Source organism: Silene latifolia, chromosome 7 (assembly GCF_048544455.1).
Source record: "Silene latifolia isolate original U9 population chromosome 7, ASM4854445v1, whole genome shotgun sequence".
Taxonomy (NCBI): Eukaryota; Viridiplantae; Streptophyta; class Magnoliopsida; order Caryophyllales; family Caryophyllaceae; genus Silene; species Silene latifolia.
Genome location: NC_133532.1, coordinates 107,476,086 through 107,483,923, shown reverse-complemented (window position 1 = coordinate 107,483,923; position 7,838 = coordinate 107,476,086). Strand labels below are relative to the sequence as shown.

The window sequence follows — 7,838 nt, the reverse complement described above, 5'->3', positions numbered from 1 at the left end:
GCAAGAACAGTGCATCCCATAAATCGATGCCACACCTAAATGACGGGATTGTGGCAACTAATCGCAGCCCTTTTCACTCCAACTTTATCCTCTAGGCCGGAAATTGCCTTCCACACTCGGGAATAATGAAAATCAGCGGGTGGGTTATGTGATGGGGCATTTTCCAACCCAAACATGTTAGCCAACCGACCCAATGTAGCATTGTGCTCCCGGTTCATAAGGCAGAAACTAAGGGTAGCCACCAAATTTGTCTGTTGGTGCTTTGTAATCCACAAACTACTCAAAAATTCCCAAGTGATTCGGGGGTAAGTATATTCATGCATTGAGTACATTCCCCTCATTCCTACCCCGGCAAAAAGAGCTTCCGTTTCCCTAGCTAACCCGAGGGCCGACAAGGACGGATGATGAAGAAACTTAGTGGGGGTTAGGGGACGATTTTTAAATAGAATGAACTTACCCTTTTGAGTTTGGGTGGCAAACTCAACCGTAGGAAAATCCGGGTCGGGATTAGTGTTGTTGGCGGCTCGAGCAATCAACTCGGCTTGATCCCTTGCAACATCGGCTCTTGTTCTCCTTCCCGACATTGTGATTATTAGAGGTGATTGGTGAAGGTAGGGGGAAGTTTGGTTGAGATTTGAGGGAGTTAGGGTTGAAATGGGGGAAAAAAATGGAGGAAATGAGTTTTGAATGGTCGATGAAATGAAAAGAAAGGGGGTCATTTTGGCTTTAATCGTGGTCTGCTTGACGCGTTCTGCCGGTATGTGAACCGGCAACCGGTCTGCCGGCTGAGCACACCCCCAATTTTTTCTATTTCGTGAATTTTTTTCTCAAAGAATTTTGACCTCGCTACCGGTGGACGAACCGGCTGCCGGTCCACCGGTAGAACACTCCTCTCAATCCCAATTTTCCTTTGCCATGTGTGTCCTACCGGTGAGCCGGCTGTCGGCCTACCGGCAGAACACTACTCCACTCATAAAATCAACTTCTTCAGGTGTGTCCAGCCGGTGGGCCGGCTGCCGGCAGAACACACTCCCTTTCATCAATTCTTCATGTTTTCATCTAACTATGTGTGCCCTGCCGGTGAGCCGGCTGCCGGCCTACCGACAGAACACAACACCCCTTCAATTTTCAACAAAACAATTTGGTCTCGGTGCCGGTAGGGGCACCGATTGCCGGCCTACCGGCAGAGCACTACATTCAGCTCTTTATCACTTGCTTTCTTCCAACTTGCTCAATTTTCTTTAACTCGGAATTCGGGCTTTTTCGTTGACCTCGGGATTCGTGTTTTCCGCAACTACGCCGACGCATCATGTCGGGATTTCGGGTCAAACAAAAATAATGCTTGTTTTCTTCAAATGTGACCTCCGTCACCAATCCAAAGTTGACAAAGTTAGGTTCCAAATCTCTCATTATCTACCTAAAATGCATGCTATATACAAATGGTGGTTCTTGAGGAACTCCACCAAACCGATGCTTGCTCAATTTTGAAATTAATCATCCCCCAAGGATGGGGGGTCTTCCAAATCAACTTCATTTCGGGTCTCAATAGGTAGACCTTCATAGAAGTACTTAACTAGATGACATTCACCTTGAAACATTCTCCCTTGTCATTCTTCAACTCAAAGGAACCGTAAGGGAACACGACGACTACCTCAAAGGGTCCCGATCACCGAGACCTCAACTTCCCGGGAAATAGTTGAAAACGGGAGTTGAAGAGTAGTACCTTGTCACCCACAACGATCTCCTTCCTTGTGATTTTTGAGTCATGCCATTTCTTGGTCCTTTCCTTGTAAAGTCTTGCACTCTCATAAGCATCCATCCTCAACTCATCAAGTTCATTGAGTTGAAGAAACCTCTTGTTTCCCGCGACATCTAAGTCATAGTTGAGCTCCTTGAGGGCCTATCTTGCTTTGTGCTCCAACTCGAGAGGTAAGTGGCAAGACTTACCATAGACCAACCAGTAAGGAGTAGTGCCAATTGGGATCTTGTATGCGGTTCTTAGAGCCCACAACACATCATTGAGCTTAGCATTCCAATCCTTCCTAGACTTGTTCACAACCCGCTCCAATATAGCTTTGATTTGTCTATTGGAGACTTCTACTTGCCCATTGGTTTGGGGGTGGTAAGCAAGAGCTACCTTATGCCGGACACCGTACTTCTTGAGGAGTGCATAGATGGTTCGGTTGATAAAATGTGAACCACCATCACTTATAACGGCTCGGGGTACTCCAAAACGGGGGAAAATATAGTCTTTGAAAAGCTTGGAAACAACCTTTGAGTCATTGGTAGGGGCGGCTATTGCTTCGATCCACTTGGACACATAGTCCACCACAACTAATATATATTGGTTGCCAAATGAAGATGGGAATGGTCCCATGAAATCCGCACCCCATACATTGAAAAGCTCAACTTCTAAGATGTTGTTCAACGGCATCTCATCTCTCCTTCCAATGTTACCTCTTCTTTGACAAGAATCACAAGAGTGTAACATGGTATATGCATCTTTGAATAAAGAGGGCCAATAGAAGCCACAATGAAGAACCCGAGCTTGGGTCCTAGATGTGGACAAGTGCCCTCCATAAGTGGTAGCATGACAAGCTTGGAGAATTTCACGGTCTTCTTCTTGAGAAACACATCTCCGGTAAATCCCATCATTGCACCTTCTATAGAGGTAAGGGTCCTCCCACACATATCTCTTTGCTTCATATCTCAACTTCTTCCTAGCTTGGTTATCAAATTCTTCGGGGATAAAGCTAGAACTCAAGAAATTGGCTATATCCGTATACCAAGGGGTGGAATGGGTAATAGCAAGGATATAATCGTCGGGTAACCATTCATCAATAGGGACCCCATCGTCTTTGTCCCCTCGGGACTCCTTAGTTAACCTCGAAAGATGATCCGCCACAAGGTTTTCGGATCCCGGCTTGTCCTTAATCTCTAGATCAAATTCTTGAAGGAGTAGCACCCATCTCAAAAGTCGGGGTTTAGCATCCTTCTTCACCATCAATTGTCTCAAGGCGGTGTGATCAGAGTAAACCACCACCTTAGACCCAACAAGGTATTGCCGAAACTTTTCCACGACATGGACAATTGCTAGCATCTCTTTCTCGGTTGTAGAATACCCGCATTGTGTTTGATCAAGGGTCTTGCTTGTATAATATATCACATGGTGCTTCCTATCCACCATTTGACCAAGTACCGCACCAACCGCGAAGTCCGAAGCATCACACATTATTTCAAAAGGAAGGCTCCAATCCGGGGCCCGGATTATTGGAGCCGTCACCAATGCGTTCTTCAACCTATGAAAAGCCTCAAGACAAGATTCATCAAACACAAAGGGGGCATCTTTGAGGAGTAATGAGGTCAATGGTTTTGCTATCTTTGAAAAATCTTTGATGAAACGCCTATAGAATCTGGCGTGGCCTAGACAACTTCTCACTCCCTTTACATTGGAAGGAGGTGACAAGTTCTCTATAACGGCAACTTTAGCACCATCAACCTCAATACCCCTACTAGAGACAACGTGATCGAGTATAACCACTTCCTCTACCATAAAATGGCATTTTTCCCAATTAAGGACGAGGTTGTGCTCCTCACATCTCTTCAACACATTAGTTAAGTTTTCAAGACCATGATCAAATGAGTCTCCATGGACACTAAAGTCGTCCATGAAAACTTCCATGCTTTTCTCTAGAAAGTCCGAAAAGATTGCCATCATGCACCTTTGAAAGGTGTCGGGCGCATTGCAAAGCCCGAATGGCATCCTACGATAGGCATAAACTCCTATTGGGCAAGTGAAGGTTGTCTTCTCTTGGTCATCCGGGTGGATGGGAACTTGGAAGAACCCGGAATAACCGTCTAAGAAGCAATAGTATGCATGGCCCGCGAGCCTTTCTAGCATTTGGTCAATGAAGGGAATCGGGAAATGGTCTTTTAGGGTGGCGGCATTGAGCTTCCGATAGTCAATACACATGCGCCACCCGGTCACGGGTCTAGTTGGTAGGGTGGTGCCATCTTCTTGTTCAACCATTTGTACCCCCCTTTCTTTGGGACCACGTGAACCGGACTAACCCATTTACTATCGGTTATTTGGTAGATGATTCCGGCCTCTAGAAGTTTCAACACTTCACTTTTTACCACCTCGGCCATTTTTGGGTTAATCCACCTAAGACCGTCAACCTTGGGTTGACTCCCCTCTTCCAAAACTATTCTATGCATGCACAAACTCGGACTTAAGCCCTTGATGTCATCAATGCTATACCCAAGTGCCCCTCTATGAGTTTTCAAGATTTCCAAAAGCTTCTTTTCTTGGGACTCACTTAGGTTAGCATTAACGATCATCGGGTAAGCCTCCCCCTCATCAAGGAAAGCATACTTGAGTGAGGGAGGCAAGGGTTTGAGTTGTACCTTTGGAGGGAGAAATCCCTCCACTTTCTTCAAAAGTTCCTCATCAACTTCACGGTCCTTCATAATCTCATCATGCAAAGAGATTTGAAAAACCTCTTCCATCTCCACTTCTTCACGGTCTACTTCATGTACCACCTCATCTATCAACTCAATAGTGCTCAACCTTTCCATATTTGGTCCTTTCATCAAGTTCGGTAGGTTAAATTCGACGTTGTTGCCCTCGATTTGGAAGGTTAGCCGCCCATTCTTCACATCAATGAGAACTCCTCCGGTAGCCAAGAATGGCCTACCAAGGATGATGGGAGTGTGGCTATCCTCCGGAATATCGAGGACAACAAAATCGGCGGGAATTAAAAGCTTTCCAACTTTGACGGGTACGTCTTCAAGCACCCCCATGGGGTGCTTGACGGACCTATCCGCCAATTGGAGAGTCATTGAAGTGGGAGCAAGGTTTTGAATGCCGATCCTCTTGGCAACTTTTAAAGGAATAACACTTACACTTGCTCCCAAATCACAAAGAGCTCTAGATATGGGCACACCACCAACTACACATGGGATTGAAAAGCTCCCCGGGTCACCAAGCTTAGTGGGCATTTTATTAAGGATATGAGCACTACATGCCTCTTCCATAGCCACTATTTCTTGGTCACCCAAGACTCTTTTCTTTGTCAAAATATCTTTTAAAAATTTTGAGTAGGTTGGCATGTTCATAATCACCTCCGTAAAGGGTAGGGTAACCTCAAGTTTCTCAAGCATGTCACAAAACTTGGCATACTTAAGGTTTTCCCTACTCTTTATGGCACTTGAAGGGTAAGGAATTTTTGGAACAAGTTGAGAATTGGAAGCTACCTTTGGAGGAGCCGAATTCTTTGTTACCTTTTTAGAGTGTTGCAAAGGCACTTCTTCAACAACTTCCTCCTCATAAGGTAGGTCTTCCACATATCCATCAACATCCTTGTCCTCTTGAATTACCCTTTTAGACAAATCTTCACAAGCTTTCTTTCATGTCTTGTCTTCACTAACTTTACCCAACGGTTCAATGGGTGAGTTTTCCTCTTCACCATTCACTTCCAACTCATTCCCCTTGGGATCTTCATCAATTTCCACCACAAGGTCCTTGTAGGGGTCCTCAAGCTCTACACCACTGCTTAGCACTACCGCATGAGCATGGTGGCTATTTGAGGCATCCTTGGAGCTTTGTCCTTGGGCCAATAAACCACCCTCAAGTTTGCTTATTCTTGTTGAGTTGCCTTAGCAAAATTTGCCATCTCTTGACTATGTTGAAGTTGCATGTTCTTTATCATCTTCAAAAGCTCAACTTGAGAGAGCTCACCTTGGGGTTCTTGATAAGGTTGGTTGGCTATGGGTAAAGGGAACCCATAGTCATACCAAGCATTGGAACCTTGGTTGTTGTTTTGCCCCCCTTGGAAGTTAGCTCTAGGACCATTGTTGTTGAAGTTTGATCCTTGACCTTGTTCTTGAAACTCTTGAACATACCCTTGCCCAAATCCTTGGTTTGCCTGGTTCACTTGATTGCCTTGGTAAAAACCTTGGTTGCCTTGATTTCCACCAAAATCTTGCTATCCTTGGTTGCTTTGATTCCCATAATTTTGGTTTTGATTGTTGTTTGGCCATTGGTTTTGATTCCCGGGATTAGTTCTTAGGTTGGAGAATATTCCCCTTTGTTGAGCAAAACCGGGTGGATTGTTTGGGGCTTGTGGTTGAAGGTGTTGTGGGTTTTGAACATTGGTACTTTTGTAACTAAAGTTGGGGTGGTTCCTTAAACCGGGGTGGTAGAAATTGGTATTTGGATTGTAGACATTTGGGTTGTTGAAAGGTGGTCTTGTGGGTCTTGAATTGTTGTTAAAGCTTTGAAAAGCGTTAACCTCTTGAATGTTCTCTTCGTAGGCACCATTGTAATTGTTGGCACACAAGTCATATGTGTGACCACTCCCTCCACAAAGCTCACAACTTGAACCTTGAACCACTTCCTCCATGGACGGCCCATGGGAGGTCGCGGCTTGGTGCACTTGATTTCTTGAAACTTCTCAAATTGTTTTGTGAGTAAGTCGAGCTTGGCATTTGTCTCGGAGTTGGAGGAGTTTTCCTTAGGAAACTTCCCATTCCTTCTTAGCATGTTTCCTCTAGAACCATAGTTTGCCTCTGAATCTACCATTTTCTTGATCAATGTCGTGCCTTCTTCATCATTCAAGTGATCAAATCCTCCCCCCGCGGAGGCATTTACCATCTCCTTAGTCCTTGGTAGCAAAGTTTGGAAGAATGTTTGAGTGATGTACCATTCCAGTATTCCATGGTGGGGGCAACTTGCTATCAAGTCTTGATAACGGTCCCAAGCTTCACCCAAAGACTCCCCGTCCTCTTGTTGAAATGTATGAATCTCATTACGGAGTATCGCGGTCTTTGAGGAAGGGTAATATTTGGCCATGAATGCTTTAGCCAAGGCATCCCATGTAGTGAAGGTATCCGGTGGGTGAATGTTCAACCATCGGTCCGCTTTGCCCGTCAATGAAAACGGAAACAACATCATTCTCAAGGTGTCTTCGGACACCCCATTCTTTTTCATCATTGAAACTTTCCTCTTAAACTTCCGGAGGTGAGCATGGGCATCCTCTTCAATATGCCCCCCGAACAAATCCTTCTCAATTAACCCGACTTGGGCAGGATGCATTTCAAAGTTGTTTGGGGCCAAGGTGCCAAAATTGATAGGGCTGCATGAATCATTATGGTTGGGCCGGTTATGATCTCTAAGAGCCATTTGTGGTGGAGGATTTTGCATGTAATGTGGTGGTGATTGGGGTGGGCTATTTGGAATAGGTAAGTTATGAAAAGGGTTTTCTATTAAAGTCTCAATTGTGATATTTGGTTGAATTGTGGTTGTGGTATCAAAATTTTGTGGGATGTGTGAATTTGGTTGGTCAAAGTTTGCTTGAGGGGAACTATTCCTAACTCTCTCAAGGGTCCTTGTCTTCAAGGTTCTAAAAAGCCTTTCGGGGTCGGAGTTGAAGAGAAGAGCTTGGTGGTTCCTTCTAGGCATGCACTTGACAAATCGTTAGTCTCCTAGTGTTTTTACACACTAGGGGAAGGCAAGAAATCACACACTCTACAAAGAATACACAACTACTAAAACAAACTAACAATTGAGATAAGACTAAAGCAAAGACTCTAAGAAAAACTAAGTATAACCTAACGCCATCCCCGGCAACGATTATAAAATCTAAGTATAACCTATTCACATGTTACTAGCATAATCAACATTATAAAATCTCTTCCATCATATATAACATGCTTTATCAGAAATCATATTATCATACAACGATTATTCATCTTTTTCCACCAATTCATCCATCATACCTCATATTTATCCACCATATTCGTTCAACATATTCACCCAACACATGTTCAATTCACAC

The 7,838-nt window shown here is 44.4% G+C and overlaps 1 non-coding gene across 1 annotated transcript; it reads left to right on the top strand.

The window, feature by feature from the left end:
• The first annotated feature begins 6,713 nt into the window (after nucleotides 1–6,713).
• On the top strand, nucleotides 6,714–6,820 carry LOC141593848 (small nucleolar RNA R71). Its single transcript, XR_012521907.1, has one exon. It is a non-coding gene; the product is annotated as a small nucleolar RNA R71 (small nucleolar RNA).
• The last annotated feature ends 1,018 nt before the right edge of the window (nucleotides 6,821–7,838 follow it).